At 45.4% G+C, this 20664-nt stretch overlaps 1 protein-coding gene across 1 annotated transcript in view; it reads left to right on the forward strand.

Annotated features, from left to right (window-relative positions):
* The window catches only part of LOC122920714 (transmembrane protein 263-B-like), a 150053-nt gene that overhangs the window by 68810 nt on the left and 60579 nt on the right, over positions 1 to 20664 (forward strand). The window lies entirely within an intron of this gene.

A 20664-nucleotide genomic window follows, 5' to 3' on the forward strand; every position in this document is an offset into this window, starting at 1 on the left:
TGGAGATTGGGGCGATCCGAGGACCTCTGACCGAGAGAGAGTAAGCCCGGAGACGTAACCTCAAGCTCTGTCTATACTGTGCGTCTGCTGACCATACCGTTGACGGATGTCCGCGATACGTAAGAAGTGCGAAGGTAAGAGCGGCACGTCTTGTACCATAGGCAGTACAAAAAATAGTACTGGTGGTTACATTTACACGTCTCTCACCTTACAGTGGGACCAAAACCGGATTACCGTTGAAGCCATGGTGGACACGGGAGCTTCGGGGAATTTTATCGACACGCATCTGGTCGAGCGAAATAAAATTCCCCACATGAGAAAAAAAGTTCCGATATCCGTGAGTTTCATTGACGGTACCACTTCTAGTTCTATCCACAGTCAGACTCAGCCCCTCATGGTGACATGTGAAAATAACCACACAGAATTCTTATCCCTTGATATCATACACTCTCCATTGTTTCCCGTGATTCTTGGGTTGCCATGGTTGCAAATACACCAGCCAACCCTCCTATGGAAACAGGGGAGAGTACAGTTCACGTCACCTTATTGTATGGAGACCTGTTTTCCCCTTAAATCTCTCATGCACGTGGGAGTGAACCAGGTCCCCAGCCAATACGCAGACTTTGCTGAGGTGTTCAGCGCAAAGAAGGCGGAATCTCTTCCGCCCCATAGATCTTACGATTGCCCCATAGACTTGCTGCCGGGTAGTGAGATACCCACGGGTAGAATTTATCCATTGGCACAACCAGAACTTGTTCACCTCAAACAGTACCTAGAAGAGAACTTACGAAAAGGTTTTATTTAGCCTTCAACCTCCCCGGCAGCAGCAGGGATGTTCTTCGTGAGAAACAAAGATTCAAGCTTAAGGCCCATTATAAATTACAGAGCCTTGAACAAAGTAACAATCAAAAATCGCTACCCCTTGCCGCTAATATCCGAACTCATAGAAAGATTACAAACAGCAACAATCTACACCAAGCTGGATTTGAGAGGCGCATACAACTTAATTAGGATCAGAAAAGGGGATGAATGGAAGACAGCTTTCCGCACTCGGTATGGACTCTTCGAGTATACAGTGATGCCCTTCGGGTTGTGCAATGCCCCTGCCACATTCCAAAATTTTATTAACGACATCTTTAGGGATCTACTGGACGTATGTGTAATCATCTATCTTGATGATATACTAGTGTATTCTGATAACTTACACGATCACAGGAAACATGTCCGTTGGGTTCTCGCACGGTTAAGTGTTCATCGTTTATACATCAAACAGGAAAAATGTGTATTCGAGACTACCTCTCTTCCCTTTCTCGGATACATAATTTCACCCAAAGGTATCCAGATGGATCCCTCAAAAATCACTTGCATCCAAAATTGGCCGATTCCGGATTCCAGGAAAGCTCTTCAACGGTTCCTGGGGTTCTCAAACTTCTATAGGAAATTTATTAAGGATTTCTCCGCTACCACTAAGCCACTAACCCGTTTAACTAGTGTCAACACGAAGTTCGTTTGGTCCAAGGACGCCCAATCAGCGTTTGAGTTATTAAAGAACAGGTTCACTACGGCACCGATACTGACTCTCCCAAATCCGAACCATCACTACGTGCTGGAAGTAGACGCATCCCAGGCAGCCATAGGAGCTGTTCTGTCCCAGCGAAGCTCTTTTTCAACTCCGTTACATCCTATCGGCTTCTACTCCCGGACGCTAAATACCGCCAAATTCAATTACCCCATAGGCGAAAAGGAACTCCTCGCCATAAAATGCTCCCTGGAAAATTGGAGGCATTTACTAGAAGGATCAATACACCCCATCACAATTTATACGGATCACCGTAATCTACAATACCTGAAAACCAATAAAACATTATCAGGCCGTCAAGTACGGTGGAGTTTTTTTTTTTGACAGGTTTAACTTCCAAATTACATACCGACCAGGCTCAAAAAATGGGAAGGCCGACGCCTTGTCAAGACTGGCTGAAATTCGCACCTCAGACACGGCCCCCACATGGATCATTCCACCGAAGAAACTCGTCCTTGCCACCATAACGTTGGAAACCCAGCTCAAGGATGCTCTAATTAATGACCATGCTAATACCCCCCCTGGTCTTTCGCAGAATCAACAGGGTCTCCTTTACAAGGACACCCAACTGTATATACCACCCTCCCTCACCAATCAGGTGATCAAACTTTGCCATGATTTACCCCTCGCGGGACATCCCGGCATTGCTAAAACCACAACCCTGATACGCAGGAACTTCTGGTGGCCAAAGATGACCAAACAAATTGAGGAATACGTTTCCACGTGCGAGACCTGTGCCTCATGTAAAACTGACAGGAACCGACCTTATGGTCTCCTAATGAGTCTTCCCATCGCCAACAGACCCTGGGAATGGGTCTCGATGGATTTCATAGTTGAACTTCCCCTTTCCAGAGGAAACAACACCATCATGGTGGTAGTGGATTTGCTGACTAAAATGGCACACTTCGTGCCCCTCAAAAAGTTACCCTCCTCCAAGGACACGGCCGTGGTATTCCTGTCTAATATTATTAAGTTACATGGAATTCCTAGCCAGGTCATATCAGACAGGGGTTCGCAATTCGTATCCAAATTCTGGAGAGCACTTTGTTCCAGACTTCAAATCGACCACAGAATGTCTACCGCCTATCACCCCCAAACTAATGGGCAGACTGAAAGGGTGAATCAGTGTCTGGAACAGTTTCTCAGATGTCACTGCTCATTTCTCCAGGATGACTGGGAGGGCCTACTTCCTCTCGCTGAATTCGCCTATAATAATTCTACGAATTCCTCCACATTACATACTCCATTCTTTGCTAATTACGGATTTCACCCTAGGTCTCTTCCTCAAACCAGCCTTCCCACAAACGTTCCAGCCACAGACGATTATCTGACCACTTTGCAAACTACCCTTAAGACGCTAAAAGACAACCTTCAACAGGCAAAAGAAAGACAGAAGCGTTACTACGACCGTCATAGGAGAGAAAGTCCTCCCTACCAGGTCGGGGACTCGGTTTGGTTATCAACAAAAAACCTTCGGTTGGGGGTACCTTCCAAGAAATTGGGAAGACAATTCCTGGGTCCTTTTCCGATAGAAAGGATTATTAACCCCAACACGGTGAGACTCACCCTTCCTCCTCGATTACAGGTACATCCCACATTTCACGTGTCACTACTGAAGCCGTTTAGACCTAGACCGTTCCCATCAAATGACCCTCGACCCTTGCCTCCGATAGAGGTCCAAGGAGAAGAAGAGTTTGAAGTTGAGCAGCTCATTGATTCCAGAAGAAGACGGGGGAAGATCCAGTATCTCGTTAGATGGAAGGGGTATGGTCCCCAGGATGACTCTTGGGAAGATGTGCAAAACGTTCATGCTCCCAGACTCCAAAGATTGTTCCATAGAAGATTTCCCAACCGACCCTCTCCTAGCGGGGTACCCCGGAGGGGTCCCTTAAAGGGGGGGGTACTGTAACAATACAGCCTGGACCGCAGCGGCTCCCTGTGACGATACGCTGGCTTGCGCTCCAGCGTGGAACGCAGTGGCCGCCGGGCCTTCTGTGACTCCGCCCACTTACCATTCAGCCCTTAAATTGAAGACAGGTGCTAAGCAGGGTGTTCCACTAATGGAGTGCGCACCCTGCTAGCTCCATGGTATCTGAAGACTCTGTCCACATATCCAAACCTGGATGCCTAACTACATCGTGAAGGACTGTCTACCTTCTTGCCACTGGCTTTCTAGCCAGGACCAACTAACCGCAAGTATATGCCTGTTACCTGCTCTGATTAATGTCCTGGAACTCAGAGTGAACCTACTGCATAGTGTATACTAAACTGTGGACATGCTATACTAACTCTGAACCTCCTGCATAGTGTATACCAAACTGTGGACATGCTATACAAACTCTGAACCTACTGCATAGTACATACCAAACTGTGGACATGCTATACAAACTCTGAACCTACTGCATAGCTAACTCTGAACCTCCTGCATAGTGTATACCAAACTGTGGACATGCTATACAAACTCTGAACCTACTGCATAGTACATACCAAACTGTGGACATGCTATACAAACTCTGAACCTACTGCATAGTATATATCAAACTGTGGACATGCTATACTAACTCTGAACCTCCTGCATAGTGTATACCAAACTGTGGACATGCTATACTAACTCTGAACCTACTGCATAGTACATACCAAACTGTGGACATGCTATACTAACTCTGAACCTACTGCATAGTATATATCAAACTGTGGACATGCTATACTAACTCTGAACCTACTGCATAGTATATATCAAACTGTGGACATGCTATACTAACTCTGAACCTACTGCATAGTGTATACTAAACTATGGACATGCTATATAAACTCTGAACCTATGGCATACTATATACTAAACTGAGGACATGCTATATACTAACTCTGAAGCTATTGCATATTAGATGCTAACTCTGAACGTTGCACAAGCTTATACTAACTCGTGACTCCTGTAATTCTGAGAGTCCCTCTTTACCATCAGTAAAACTAATTAGATGGATAGCGGTAAATGATTTTGTTACCCCAAACTCTCCGCCTAAGACTGAGAGTGACGCCTGGGGTACATACTGAGTAACCGCGAATCCCACAGCCAAACACAAGGGTGGTGGGATAATAGTGGATGTCCATTGCTTCCGCAGTTGAGATCCTAACTGATCAACTAGGTGCGTTACAAGGTATGGTCTTGTGTCTGTATTAATTTAGAGGTCTGTTTTTGGATCTGGGTGAATGTAGAGTTCTGGTCTTGGGTTTGGATGAATGTAGGGGGTCTGGTCTTAGATCTATATTATTGTAGGGGTCCGATCTTGGATCTGGATTAATGTAGGATCTGGTCTTAGATCTGGATTAATGTAGGGGTCTGGTCTTGGGTCTGGAATAATGCAGGGGTCTGGTCTTGGGTCTGGATTAATTTAGACATCTGGTTTAGGGTCCATTCACACGTCCTGTTTTTTTTCATCCTGAAAAACGGTCCGTTTTTTGCGGATCCGTTGTTCCTGAAAATGTTTCCGTATGTCATCCGTTTTTTGCGGATCCGCAAAAAACGGGAGCATGTATACATTTCAATAATCAAATAAAGTTGTTTGGATTTCTTTGAAAAAAAATAGAAAAAAAAAAATAAAAAAAAAAAAAAATTGTTATGTGTTTCCAGGAACGGAATCCGCAAAAAACGGATGACATACGGAATGACATCCGAATGTCATCCGTTTTTTGCGGATCCATTGACTTTGTATTGTACCAGGATCCGATTTTTCAGGACAAGAATAGGACATGTTTTATATTTAAACGGACATGCGGAACGGAACAACGGAAACGGACAGCACACATTGTGCTGTCCGATTTTTTCCAGGACCCATTGAAAATGAATGGGTCCAGATCTGGTCCTGGTCTGTTCCTGAAAAAACGGAACAGATCAGGAAAGAAAAAACGGACGTGTGAATGGACCCTTAAGGTCAGAATTATGTTGCTATTGAAGTTAGAGATGAGCTGTAAAAGTGAGGGACCAAAGATGTCTTCTCAGCAAACTCTGAAGTTATCAGAAGAAATCATCAGGTCGGTCTTGGACAGATGGAGAAGAAAAACATCTAAAATCAGAGAAGATGTCATCTGTAAATCATTGGATAGAGGAGCTATCACCTTTCCTGACATACTTGTTCTAGGAAACACTTACGTTTCTCAGGAGATAACAATTCTAGTATATCTTTCTTTCAATGCTGTTGTGCTATTCCTCTGTTATTCCTCCAGGATATTTATGAATAAAGCCTGACCTACATGGAGTCTTTTTATGCAAATTACTGATGGAGCCTTATTTGCAGTGCACAGAACTACATTGAGTTGCATGCAATCTTGTAGACTGGAGCTGTCACTCGATCAAGTAGCGCTACAAGAGGTCTCCGTGTAGCCCAGGTCTGATTAATACCTACACGGTCAGTTACTGTTAGTGATTAGACTAGCACAGAAACAGCGCGTTTATAGACATTGTGTGCCGAGGTGACAGTGGGGAAGAGGCCAAGTTCAGTATACATCCCCTGGACGATGGTCTATGTAATCCACCAGTGCTCAGCCGCAAAACTAGACTGTCTTTACATGATTGGAGTTGTAGTACTGCAGCAGCTGGAAAGCCCCAGGTTAGAGAACCCTGCTATAGAGAGTGAGGGCCCACATCTTGCATGACTTCAGGTGAATGACTGCAATGTGTCTTGTCATCTGTAACATACGTTACCAGGGTGTATCTGTTTAGGTTGGTACAGACATATTGTCCCAAAAACTTCCGATGGGTATTGGTAACAGGAAATATAATGGCAGCTTTTTCGGGAATGCCGACTGAGATACCCGCTGAGGTGAAATGGACAAAATCACAATGAGCAGGATGGTCTGCTTTGAAACTCTTTGATGAGTCTTTCTATGATGAATTATACGTTCCGTTTTCTAACTAGATGGTTATGTATGCTTCATCTGCAACACAAGTACACTACATATCACTATATGGTAAGAGATAATGTATGTTCCATGTAATGCTTAGAATCCGTAATTAAGGAGGTGGCCTTATTACGAGCTGGGGACCTGATCTAGAGTAGACGGACACAAAGTGAGAGTGGCCATATGGCATTTGGTAGTAGGTTGTTAATATTTTTATTTAAATGGAGTTGCAATGGTAATTATCAATTTCTGTCTTCCTGCAGCCACCATTAGGGGGAGCACTAAAGCTTTCTGCATACAGGCTTATCATCGAGTTAAAGGGGTATTCCCAACTACACAGGGGCCTAGCTAAAGGCTCACGGGCCCTGGTGCAAGAGTTCAGCTTGGGCCCCGTCCCTTAGTGCTTGTTGGCAAGGGGCAGGCTAGCACATAGCCTTCCTGCTGCCAGAGGCAAACATTGAAAGGGCACCCCCTCATGCCAAATTCTTGACCTAACCCCTTCCCTCCAGCCAGAGGTGTAAATAGACCAGCATGCACTTTCTATAATGCCAGTGTCTTATGTGGCACAAGGGTTTTGGGGCCGCCTCAGGCTCCTGGGCCCGGTAGTGACTGCTACCTCTGCACCCCCTATAGCTACGCCCCTGCAACTACACATTTATGGCAGCTTGATAGGATATGCCACGAATGTCCGGTGGGTGTTAGGCCCACCTCTGGGACCCTCTCCTATCTCAGGAATAGGGCCCCAAAGTGAATAGAGGTGTAGGATGTACATGCATGGCCACCCTTCAATTCACCCATATGGGACTTCAGAAAATTTTTGGAAATCACCTAGCAGTGAAAGAAGGGATGGCTGTGTATGCAAACCTTGTACTGTTTTCACTGCTATGGGGCAAGTGTTCCTGTCTATTTTCAGAATTTCCATGTCATTGAATGGAGAGGACCCCACGTGGTGTGCTCTCTGTTCGTGGTAGGGCCCCATTTTTGAAATAGGAGTGGTTCCCAAAGGTGGGACCAGCGCATATTGGAAATTCATGGTGTGTCTTCTCAATATGCCATGACTGTTGAGCTAGAAATGTATAACAGTATACAGTAAGCTCCCCCTAGTGGTGACCATAAGCAACCAGAATTGTATCATTACCTATATAGGTATATACACAGTATATACTGGATATTTGGAGCTCTGTTTCAGAAAAATGAAGCTCCAAACAATATAAAAAACATTAAGAAATAAATTGGCACAGAATTTGGACCCTTTAGGGATCTGTAGGTCATTTTTCTCATTGATCGATGTTGCAGATACCTAGCAGCAAATAGCAGCGTCTTTACACAGGTGGGATATTTTTGTAGCATTTCTGCCATAGACACATGTAGTTGGTTTACATGGTCCTCATAGTTTTTGTAATCAGATCGTAGAAGAGCAAGGCTGATAGTGGGTTAAGCAGCAATGTGAATAATCCACACACAAATCGGGCTGGTGGGCATTCAAACATAAATAGCTGCCGGTGTCCCTCCAGCACACGACGTTGGCAGCCTGGCTGTAGGATTAGCATAAAACACAACCGTGCTGCACAAACGCTAATAATCCTGATTTATGTTTTCATTTTAACAGACCCTGAGCATAGTTACAGAGGGAAAATTGCACGTTGGCACTGCAGGGACCCTCCGGTTATTAAAGCCATAAATCGCTTTAAGACAGAGCTCTGCTGGAGCAGCTGAAGACATATATGAGGGGTTTGGTTCAAGTACCCTAATAATGATACGCTGCCAAAAATATCCACCAGTTTCCAGTGTAGCTCTAGAGCTGCCCACACTGGAAGGCTGCTCGGTGGCTGCATAGGCACGGCGGGGAGGCTCCTTTCTTTTGGCTCAGATCACATCTCTTTTATATTAACAAATATTTTTGTGTTACTCATTTGACTTTTTATTTTAATGCATTTTAGAATTTTTACGCTGCCTCTCGTTTGATTTATATTTCATTTTTTGTTTCCTTTCCTCCACTGATGAAAGAGGATGGTGATGGACACCAAAGGTGACCACCGACGGGCATCTCACATGCATTGTGCGGTGCATAGTAAAGTAGGTTCACCCCCACTGGCCATAAAGCTGACCCCCTACAACTGTACAGACTGGCATGACCGGAAACTACATTCTATATGGATAGTTGGGCTGAAATCCGTTTAGTATTGGAGGCTTTGTTCCGAGTGACGTTCACTTGAGTATCACAGCCCCTTTGTTCCTCTGCACCAAGACCCTTACAAATGAACTATGGATAGGCCATCAATATTTAACTAGTCTTGAAAAATATAATAGCAGGCACTCTCTGATTTGGAGTCATATAGTACTTATAATAGTGGAAACAGATAATGAAGGATAATCAGTGTATTGGATATATCATTAATAAAATCACAGAATATAAAAATATGCAATTAATTAGTACGACAATATAAAAACAATAGGTAAAATGAATATAAACAATCTCAAATAGAAAGGAAGAATTAGTAGCTCTAGGTGTCCCGAAAAATGGCAGAGAAGTGGTGTACAAAATAGTAGAAATAGTATACGGTATCCTTTCATTGAGGAAAGTGATATAATCTCGATTGACATGAAATTCGCTAGCAAATTTTCGGGTTGTAGCTGCTCCGATTTTATAGTTCCAATCACAAACATTAGTAGACACTAGTATAAAGGTTAAAATGTTCGATAAAAATAAAAGTTTTCGGGTAGCTTGTGCCTTAACGCGGCGTCCCGCGACTTTATCGGCACCAAAAGATCGCTTACCTCTTTTTTGTTCTCCCCTACGTAGCTCTTTCGATTGTAGATCGATTACAGCCTTACCCGGACTAGGCCTCGGCGTCCCACGTGTCCGCATCCGAGCCGATTCTTCTAACCTCGGTCACAGAAGGTACCGTGACACCTGTACTGTATTGTGCATTTGCTGTCGGAATATATGGGTGTTTTGTTAATTGGGCATACATAAAGTAAAAAGAACAGACCCTCCTCTCAAATCGAGACAGATCTTTTCATGTACAGAAAACAATTGTCACAAATGAATTTTGCAGCTACCCGCTCAGTGGTGTCCGCCTGTAGCGCACTGTGCCAGTTTCATACTTCCTCCCCTCTGCATGTGTCTGGATGTTTAAATCGAGTTTATGTCGTATTGGCTTCTTTCCAAGGATTTTACGGCTTCAGTGTGACCTAGTCTCAGGATGCTTTGATTGCTGGCAGGGCACGTGTGCATGGAGAAGTCACCAGCGGCCATTGCTATACCGCTGTGCACTTGGCATAAGTCATAGTATAAAAGTAACAGTTGACTAGAACCTCTAGCATTAGTCTAGTTTTTTTATAACTATTATTATTGGCACCATTTAGGTCATTTTGGGGGAGAACACTCTTCTTACAGAGATGTACCATTAATTTAAAGGAAAGTTTCCAATGTGGAGGAAAGGAAAAAGCTGCTGCGGGGAGCCTCTGGCGGCAGCATGTCTCCCAGGAGAACAAAAGGATTGGGTGCTGAAATTAGACTCGCCCGGTTCTTTTCTCTTCCGAATTCATCTGTCAGGGTACAGGAGCTCTCCTTATACATTGCCGGCCAGTATGGAACAGCAACAGTCTAATGTGTATGGGGACTCTTAACGGACCCTTCATTCTTCACTTTCGCCCGCCTTACAGGGCTTTCGATGTTCATGGTCAGATCCCCAGGTCACATTTCCTAAGTCGTCACCAGTTGACATACATTGTCCTGCTGAAGAAATTAGGCAAAAAATGGGAGTGATATAGATGAGCTGGTTAGGAAAACCAAGGGTCAATACCAGTAAGTTTTGAGGAAAATGACACCAACACCAAAACCTCATCCCAACTGTAAAGCATGGTGGTTGGGGTTATCATAGTTTGGGATTGGTGGAAGGATGTATCATGGTTTGAGGCTGGTGGGGGAAGCATCATGGTGTGGGGCTGCTTTGCTGCCTTAGGACTTGGACATTTAGCGATTATTGAGGGAACAGTGAATCCTAAGGTGTATGAAAACATTTTACAGGAGAAAGCAAGGGCTACGTCAGATGCTGGGTGATGCCACAGGACAGTAGTCAAAAGCACACAATTAAGTCAACTAAAGGATGGTTGAAAAATAAGATTTGTGTTTTAGAATGGCCAAGTCAGGGTCCTGTCCATCAACCCTATGGAGATGTTGTGACAGGACCCGAAGAGGGCTCTCCATGCATGGCATCTCATGAATATTGATGAACTAAAACACATTTGTGAGGAGGAATGGTCCAAAATTCTTCCTCAACATTGTGCAACAACAGGAAATGTTTGGTGGAGGTAATTGCTGCTAACTAGACATCGTTAGGTTATTAAATCCTACTTTTTATCCCTGCACTGTGGATGTATATTCAATGAGCCTAATAAAAGATGTTTTTGTGTCTTTTTAGTTTAGTTAGATTGCGTTTCTGTAAAATTGCAACCTAGATATTATTTAGACCACTTTGGGGTGGGAAAGGACCTGCTCCTGTAGGAGGTCATTGTCTTCTCCCCACTTTATATTCTCCATCACTTCTAGCAAACCTTCCAATTTCTCTTCTGCCTTCAAACTTCTTTCCTTCCCTTAAACTCCGTTCTTCAGAGGAGAAACACTATTAACCTTCTGTAGATGTTCTGACATGATCATAAGCTGGCAAAGGTGAAAAATCATAGCCGTGTCTTCCCCCCCCCATCAAACCAGTTCTCTTATAATTGTCTCCTGAAAACAATAAAAGGAGTCTCATACCTTCCATGAACCACCCCCATCCCCATCACTACTACCACCACCCGTCTCTGGATGACAAGACATGTCTTTCATATAATTCACTCCTTCTAAGATGAGAATAAAATTGCCACTCTGGTACACGTCTGACAAATCCCTGACTCTTGTCTGTCTTTCTAATTGCAAGGTGTCACCCAGTCGGCACTGGGGAGATTTCTACCCCCTTGACACTCAGTGAAGGCACATGCAAGGTTCCTGCTGGCACTGATTGAGATCGCAGACTTAATTAAATTTTTCGAATGCTGAGAAGCGACAAGGGCTGCGGCGGGGTAAAAGGAGAGATGGGGGAGGGGAGGAGATGGGTGACAGCTGAGTCTGCTTGCACTAGGCAGTGTAGATTTCAGGTGTCTTGACAGTTAGGTGGGTGCTGCTCTCCACGTGACAGCTGTGTGGGTGCTTAAGACAATGTACACCGCTCATCGTCAGCAGATGAAATATTATTAGTGTGATATCTCAATGTGTCATGCCTCTAACAAGCCCAAAAAAATGGTCAATTATCCAGGGTCGGTGAGGACACAATGGCTGGCGCTGCTTCTATAATTATCCGATTCCTGTAATAATCAGCAAGTCTGCACAGTTCACATGGAGGACCCTCCTTAGGGTTGGACCAACCACCTTATTTGGCCCCTGGACATCTTGTAATCATAGTCAGACAAGCCTTAGGTCACATAGTGGAAGCTTAAAACCATCCCACGTGTGCCACCTGTCATCCCTACTGACCCACAAGACTTGTCACTTCAGAATTGATCATAGAGGTAGACCATGCCACTCCTATGGGGCCTGTAGGGAGGGAGGAACCTGGCCCTGAAATTGTTCTCCTGCTGCCCTAAACAGATTCACATCATTTTCCTTCAGCCACCACTAGGGAGAGCTCAATGTAAAAAGAGATTTTTATTAAAGCTTCCATAGAGTTCAGTGGTAACTGTATACATTCTTATGCATTGAGCTCCCCCTTGTGGTGACTACAGGCTGCCAGTTTTGCTGTGTGAAGGGAAGCAGGAGATTTGGAACTATATAGAAGAGATTTATCAAAGTATTTCAACCAGTTATCAGAACGAGCAATGTATTTGCAAAGCATAGAAATCGGGTAAAGTGGGCAAGGTGGAGGCCATGAAGGGTAGTAGTAGTAGTACTTTTATTTTTAAGCAAATCGGGTGATCAGAGCCCCGTTCCACCATCTTCCTCTCCGTAGCGACAGGGGAGAGGAAGATGGTGGAACGGGGCTCTGATCACCCGATTTGCTTAAAAATAAAAGTAAGAATTATGCCGCAGTGTTACATCCGTTTGCAGCCGTAGTGGGCTCCTTTTACTCACCATGATCAACCCTACGAGGCAGTTTACCCAACTTAATAGGGTTGATCATGTTGATGTTCTCCAGGTGTAGCTGTAGAGGGTACAGGAGTAGTAGCCGTGGAGTCCGATGAAGTCCAGAAGACACCAGTATTATAAGTGGTGGTGGGGGCTCTGTTACAGATTTTGCATTGTGGCCCAGGATCTTCAGGTAACGACTCTACCCTAGGACACCATCTTGTGATCTTTATTGAACGCTGGAAATGATTGGGATCTCAAACATCAGAGGTGTAACCTGAAGCTCCTGGTCCTCATGGCCAGGCCTGTAACAGGGCCCTCACCTCCTTAATTCAATTTATTATCAATATATTGGTTGGATTTAGAGAAATAATAGGAGGCGTTAGACATGAAAGGTGTGAGAAGACAGATATATGAAGTCCATTATGTGCCTAGTGACTGCGCGGTGATAATCGCGCGCTAATGGCTGCTCGTTGTGACAGGAGACCTTCTCCAGCGCAGCTTAGAACAATTTGCATCTCCATTAATTGAATTACTAATGTAATTAACGTAGGTGAACCACTTTAATTAGAAATAAGACAGGGAGAGTGACATGCTGATATAAAGCATCTGGAGTTAGACTAATCTTTAATTTTAATTTAAGAAGCAGAATGATTTCGGTACAATTAGTACTAGTCCCGGGGGACGCGTCTAATATCTTCTTGACTTGCATTGCTGCTGTGCTATAGTACTGAGCGGCACCAGTGACTTCCCAGTACTGACATAGAACGGAGTGATGTAATAGCCTGTGTGTGATGTCATACGTCATGCGGGTTGGTGACTGTAGACTACTTACATTTAAAGGGGTTGTCCGACTGCTGATTTTGGTCCAACAGGGGTGGAAGTGATGCTATTCCATATCTACTCATGTAACTGCTGTAGAGGCCTAGGCCAGTTAGTGACATCATCACTTCTGGTCTGGCGGTGACAAGATCGGCGAGAAGAGACTTTTTTTTTTTTTTAAACACTTTCCAGCCGTCCACTTATTTTCATCGATCTTAAACAACCCCTTTAAGGCTGTGCTAATCATTCCCATTATTCTGCTCTATTATAGAAGCATAAGAGCAAAAATGGTGGCAGTGCCAGGTCCATCACATGATGAACTCCAATGGCGCCCCCATTGAGGTTCATCAGGTTTCCTTACGGAACTTTCAATGCAGATGTGACCCTAAGGGCCTAAAGGAAAAATTACCACTTCCAGCATTCCTGGACTGCTATGGCCTGTTGGGAGTTGTAGTGTTTCCAGCAGCTGGAGAGCCACAGGTTACACTATTTTTAGAGTATAGTTCTTCGATGGAAAGGGAGCTGCAGTAAGAAAGAACGACCACTACACAGTGGACAGAGTCTGCATCTACCTCCGCCCACCGGTGGGGATGCCGGGTGTTGGACACCCGCCAATCTGATATTGAAGACCTATCTGGTGGATATCTATAGGCTGAAATAACCTTTTAAATGATAAAGTGTCTAGCCACAGCCTCCAGCAGGGGGAGCTCACGGCATACTGCTTTATTAATAAGTTGCTGTGAGCTCTTGAGCTCCACCTAGTGGTGGCTGCAGGGAGAATTTTATTATTTTTAGAGCTGTTCTTGGTAATAACAAGTTATTCTCTATCCACTACATATGGAATAACCAACCACTGAGGCCCCACTTATCATGAGGATGGGGGTCCTGAGTCCCGTTTGAGTAGAGCGATAGTTGGGCATGCGTACCACCGCTCCATTTACTGTCAATGGGATCTATGGAGATGGAGCATGTGCACTACTGCTCTGTTCACTGTCCGTAAGACGCATGATGACGGCCAAGTACATCTCCTTCAGTCCCATAGACTGTGGATGGAGCAGTAGTGCACACGCCTGACCACCGTTCCATTCAAATGGGGGTCTTAGGACTTCTGTCGTCCTGATCGGGAGGGGGGGGGACTCTGACCATTCTGGCCATGGAATTATAGCTTCCTTGGTCATTCGGTTTTTCTGTTAAACATAGATATTACACTAGTGCTGCCACAAACTATACTCCATCTGTAGGCCGGCATTGTGTCTGGGCATAGCCGCCCCGGCGCCATCATTCTCAGCCATGTTCTGCTTGCTTGATTTTTAATCTACAGGCTCATAATTTGGAAGCTTTTGTGCCGTTTTCCTCTAATGATATCAGTGCAGGAGATGCGTGCCAACATTACCCAAATGCTCACCCGCTCATGTATGTCAGTACGTACATTTCCAGGAGATGACTCCATAAATCTAAGATCCTACAAGCTTGCGAGTAAACGAAACGTCTCATAGACAGTATAAAATATAATGTATTCTCCACCCTCCAATCTTCCTGTAGTGCAATGATTTAGCTGCAGAACTCCAACTCCCATCATCCTGTGGCTATATTGTTTTTTTATTTTTTATATATGGTGCTATTATATATACTGTACTTATTGCTACTTACGCTGCTGTTACGCTAAGTGCTGGGGGCCTCATCTGTTCCTATGGGCCCCTATCAATTATAGTTACGGTACACCCCTGCCCTATTCTGTGGATAGCGGGTAAGTTGTTTTAATGGGACTAACCCCTTTAAATCAAATATTTTCAGCGTTCAGCACCATGGACAGAGCTATGTACACTGCATTTAGGAGGGTCATTTACGGCCCAAAAAAAAATATGCCCATATTAGGCCATTTAATGGTATTTGTCAGGAGACAAAATTCCGGAACACTTGCCGGATTGCCGGAAATGGATTGAAATGTATTAATGCCGGATCCGGTACCAAGTGTTCAGGAAATTGCCGCATTGACGGAACCGGTTTTCCTGTCTGCGCATACGCACAGCTTTTTAAAATGTGAAAGTGTGAAAAAAATAATACCGGATCTGTTTTTCTGGATGACAGCGGAGAGACGGATCCAGTATTTCAATGCATTGGTCAGACCTGATTCGCATCCGGATCTGGAAAGAAATGATATCCGTTTGCATACGGATTTCCGGATCTAGCAGGCAGTTCCGGCAACGGAACCGCCTGCCGGATTCTTCTAACAGTAGTGTACATTTCCAGGAGGAACAACAGAGGAATGATACAATTGTAAGCTCTTAGAAAAGATGCTTCACAGCTGTCATTCCATAAAAAATGCAAGTATTTACTAAAACGGACATGTCAGTAGAGCTGATGGGTCCTATTTTAGGCACATCCATTCAGCAAGACTGTAGATCCACTCAGTACCCTGAACTCTATTGACCCTCTTAGGGCCAGATTGACTCTCCCTCCTGAAATGAATTAGAGGATATTTGATTCAGAGCGGCTAGCATACTGTACATTCTAACTATAGAACCGCTAGCGTCTTTCCTCAGACGATCCATTTAAACCAGTCCGCCTGCAGCTATTAGCACGACTGAAGGGAATACGAGTAAAGTGGATTTAGAGCTTTTAAAGGGGTATTCCCATGTCAGAAAATGGGGGCATATCGCTAGGATATGCCCCCATTGTCTGATAGGTGCGGGTCCCAGCCAGCGCTCGGCTATTTTCGGCGGCTCCATAGAAATGAATGGAGGACGGCTGCGCCCTCTGTTCATTTCCCTGCTCTGTTCTCAATGCATCCGAGCATCCTAGCGATATGCCCCTATTGTCTGAGATGGCAAAACCCCTTTAAATCCTGCACTGGATAAATATGATGCAGCCATATACATGAGTGTAGTTGTATAATGCACCAGTGTAGCAGAGCTGAGATTGTAAATGGTCATCTTAAGTAAAACTAAGTTGCCCTAAGGTTCAGGCTACAATCTCGATTCCTTCATTTGTTTTCGGACCCCTTTTTTCAGTTTGCAACTTGTTCCTAGTTTCAGACTCTTCCCCATAACACATGCTGGATTTGTGTGTCCAGGATGCTGCTGTCTTCTCCCTGCAAAGTGCCTTTTCTGTGCTTTCCTCCACATCTACAGACTGTGTGAGTTGTCCTCCTTGAATGCTTCCCACCCTCCTCCACATGTACATCGTGTACCACCTCCTTCCCTTCCCTGACGCTGTCTCTAACACTGGGAGAAGGGAGGGGGAGAGCAGAGAGAGCTGCCAGAAATAAGCAGTTATCAGACGGATTTATGTCATGTCAGCTGCTGCAGAACCTCATAACACACACCTCAGATGCTGCAGAACATCATAACGCACTCCTCAGCTGCTGGAGAACATCGTAGTAGGCACATCAGCTGCTGAAGAACGTCATAATACACAGATCATCTGCTGCAGAGCATCATAATACACACCACAGCTGCTGGAGAACATCGTAGTAGACACTTCAGCTGCTATAGAGCATCATAATACACACCTCAGCTGCTGGAGAACATCATAGTAGACACCTCAGCTGCGGCAGAACATCATAATACACACCTCAGCTGCGGCAGAACATCATAATACACACCTCAGCTGCTGGAGAACATCGTAGTAGACACCTCAGCAGCTGGAGAACATCATAATACACACCTCAGCTGCTGGAGAACATCGTAGTAGACACCTCAGCTGCTGGAGAACATCATAATACACACCTCAGCTGCTGGAGAACATCGTAGTAGACACCTCAGCTGCTGGAGAACATCATATAACACACCTCAGCTGCTGGAGAACATCGTAGTAGACACCTCAGCTGCTGGAGAACACCATTATAAACACCTCAGCTGCTGGAGAACATCATATAACACACCTCAGCTGCTGGAGAACATCGTAGTAGACACCTCAGCTGCTGGAGAACATCATTATAAACACCTCAGCTGCTGGAGAACATCATATAACACACCTCAGCTGCTGGAGAACATCGTAGTAGACACCTCAGCTGCTGGAGAACATCATTATAAACACCTCAGCTGCTGGAGAACATCGTAGTAGACACCTCAGCTGCTGGAGAACATCATAATACACACCTCAGCTGCTGCAGAGCATCATAATACAAACCTCAGCTGCTGCAGAACATCCTAATGCACACCTTTTCTGTTACAGATCTTTTTATGAAATGGATGTTGCTGCTTCATACCAAGCAATTAATTATGGATAGAATTCCCTCCAACAAGAGGTTCTGTGGCAGCTGAGGAGTGTTTTATAGTTATATGTTGTTTGTACAGGGTGCTAACTGTATCCTTCTTCTCTCTCTCAGATATCATGTCTTGTGCATCTCCTCTTCTCTTTCCAGCACAGATCACTTTCCTTCCCCCAAACCCCCAGTGCATTTTGTCTGCAGCTGCACAGAGAATGCAGAGAGACTGCAGGCCCAGGGGTCCCCTCTGCCCCTCAAAGTCCCTCTCTCCTGAATATAACTCCTATTGCGCGTCATCATCACCAGCGCTTCCTCCCTCCTCCGATCCTCAGTCCTCTGAAGATAAGCCACGGGATGCCTCCAGGACGGAGGGCGCAGCTTGTAGGAGTGGGGCTACGGATGTGCTTGCATTGCAGTTGTTGTATTCGGAATAATTAGCCTCCGGCACAGAATGCGTGGCTGTCACAAAAAAAACAACCAAGCAAGGATGTGACCAAGGGAGAAGGGGGATGGGGACGACTCAAAATGACGGCCCTGTGCATTAATGCAGACAAACAGAGAGTCAGAGGTCTGCGGATGACAGGACGGGGGGGCAGCCCCTGACGTGTTTATGAAGGGCTTTTATATGGATGGACTCCCACAGAGCTAATACAGTAGATAGCGAATGTGCTAGTAGTAATGATTGCCTGAGGGGGCGTTTCGGACTACACATCCAGACTGCTGTTATAGGGGGCACTCCAGACTACACATCCAGACTGCTGTTATAGGGGGCGCTGCAGACTACACATCCAGACTGCTGTTATAGGGGCGCTCCAGACTACTGTTATAGGGGGCGCTCCAGACTACACATCCAGACTGCTGTTATAGGGGGTCCTCGAGACTACACATCCGGACTGCTGTTATAGGGGGCGCTCGAGACTACACATCCAGACTGCTGTTATAGGGGGTGCTCCAGACTACACATCCAGACTGCTGTTATAGAGGGGGCTCCGGACTACACATCCATGCTGCTGTTATAGGGGGCGCTCCAGACTACACATCCAGACTGCTGTTATAGGGGGCGCTCCAAACTACACATCCATGCTGCTGTTATAGGGGGCGCTCCAAACTACACATCCAGACTGCTGTTATAGGGGGCGCTCCAAACTACACATCCAGACTGCTGTTATAGGGGGCGCTCCAAACTACACATCCAGACTGCTGTTATAGGGGGCGCTCCAAACTACACATCCAGACTGCTGTTATAGGGGGCGCTCCAAACTAAACATCCAGACTGCTGTTATAGGGGGCGCTTCAAACTACACATCCAGACTGCTGTTATAGGGGGCGCTCCAAACTACACATCCAGACTGCTGTTATAGGGGGCGCTCCAGACTACACATCCAGACTGCTGTTATAGGGGCGTTTCAGACTACACATCCAGACTGCTGTTATAGGGGCGCTCCAGACTACACATCCAGACTGCTGTTATAGGGGGCGCTCCAGACTACACATCCAGACTGCTGTTATAGGGGGCGTTTCAGACTACACATCCAGACTGCTGTTATAGGGGGCGCTCCAGACTACACATCCAGACTGCTGTTATAGGGGGCGTTTCAGACTACACATCCAGACTGCTGTTATAGGGGCGCTCCAGACTACACATCCAGACTGCTGTTATAGGGGGCGCTCCAGACTACACATCCAGACTGTTGTTATAGGGGGCGCTCCAGACTATACAACCAGACTGTTGTTATAGGGGGTGTTCGAGACTACATATCCAGACTGCTGTTATAGGGGGCGCTCCAGACTACACATCCAGACTGCTGTTATAGGGGGTGCTCCATACTATACATCCAGATTTCTGTTATAAGGGACGCTCCAGACTATACATCCAGACTGCTGTTATAGGGGGTGCTCCAGACTATACATCCAGATTACTGTTATAAGGGACGCTCCAGACTACACATCCAGACTGCTGTTATAGGGGGCGCTCCAGACTATACATCCAGACTGCTGTTATAGGGGGCGCTCCAGACTACACATCCATGCTGCTGTTATAGGGGGTGCTCCAGACTATACATCCAGATTACTGTTATAGGGGGTGCTCCAGACTATACATCCATGCTGCTGTTATAGGGGGTGCTCCAGACTATACATCCATGCTGCTGTTATAGGGGGTGCTCCAGACTATACATCCATGCTGCTGTTATAGGGGGTGCTCCAGACTATACATCCATGCTGCTGTTATAGGGGGTGCTCCAGACTATACATCCATGCTGCTGTTATAGGGGGTGCTCCAGACTATACATCCATGCTGCTGTTATAGGGGGTGCTCCAGACTACAGATCCAAACTGCTGTTAAAGGGCGAGGTTCAGACTCCACTACTCTAACAAAATAGTCCGCAAAGTTAATGCTTTGTTCAATGCAGAGCCTGAGTAGGTGGAGCATGACACAGAGGTTCACTGGTCACCGTGCAGGGAATATGTCAGGCACTGCTCCCTCAAGCCTGGATCTTGACATAAAATGTGGAATATTCCTTTAAGAAGTAGAACAGAATGAGTCATGTTTACTGCTGCTTTTGAGGGGGAGATGTTCCGTACTAACATGACGTGTTTTAACCAGAGCCCCGCTATTCTGGCTGTAGATCCAGTAAGTAATGGAAGAGAGATGTGAAATCTGGGCTTTGGGTAATTGTAGTGAACAGGGTCACTGCAGTAGGATAAAGGTCCCTGTGGCTTTCTCACATCCTCTATTACGTGGAAATTGCTATGGGATTTAATAACATGATTTCTCACCGCATCCCCTGCCGCAAATTGCTTTATATTCCGTGAAAACATGTAGCATCCGAGGATTCGGGGGCACGCTCCTAACCCTGGCAGCAGAGCCTTGGGGATTGCAAATTAGTAGTGGAAATCACAATCACACATATTAACAGGTGCACATACTGCACATCGCTTTCAATATGGAGACCTTAACCCACGGATATCTCCCCTTTTTTATGGGTAGGCAGCTGAGTTGTGTGTATAATAAGGCGTATTATACCCTTGCTATAAATTATAAGCATATAG

The sequence above is a fragment of the Bufo gargarizans genome, chromosome 10 (genome assembly GCF_014858855.1).
Source record: "Bufo gargarizans isolate SCDJY-AF-19 chromosome 10, ASM1485885v1, whole genome shotgun sequence".
NCBI lineage: Eukaryota > Metazoa > Chordata > Amphibia > Anura > Bufonidae > Bufo > Bufo gargarizans.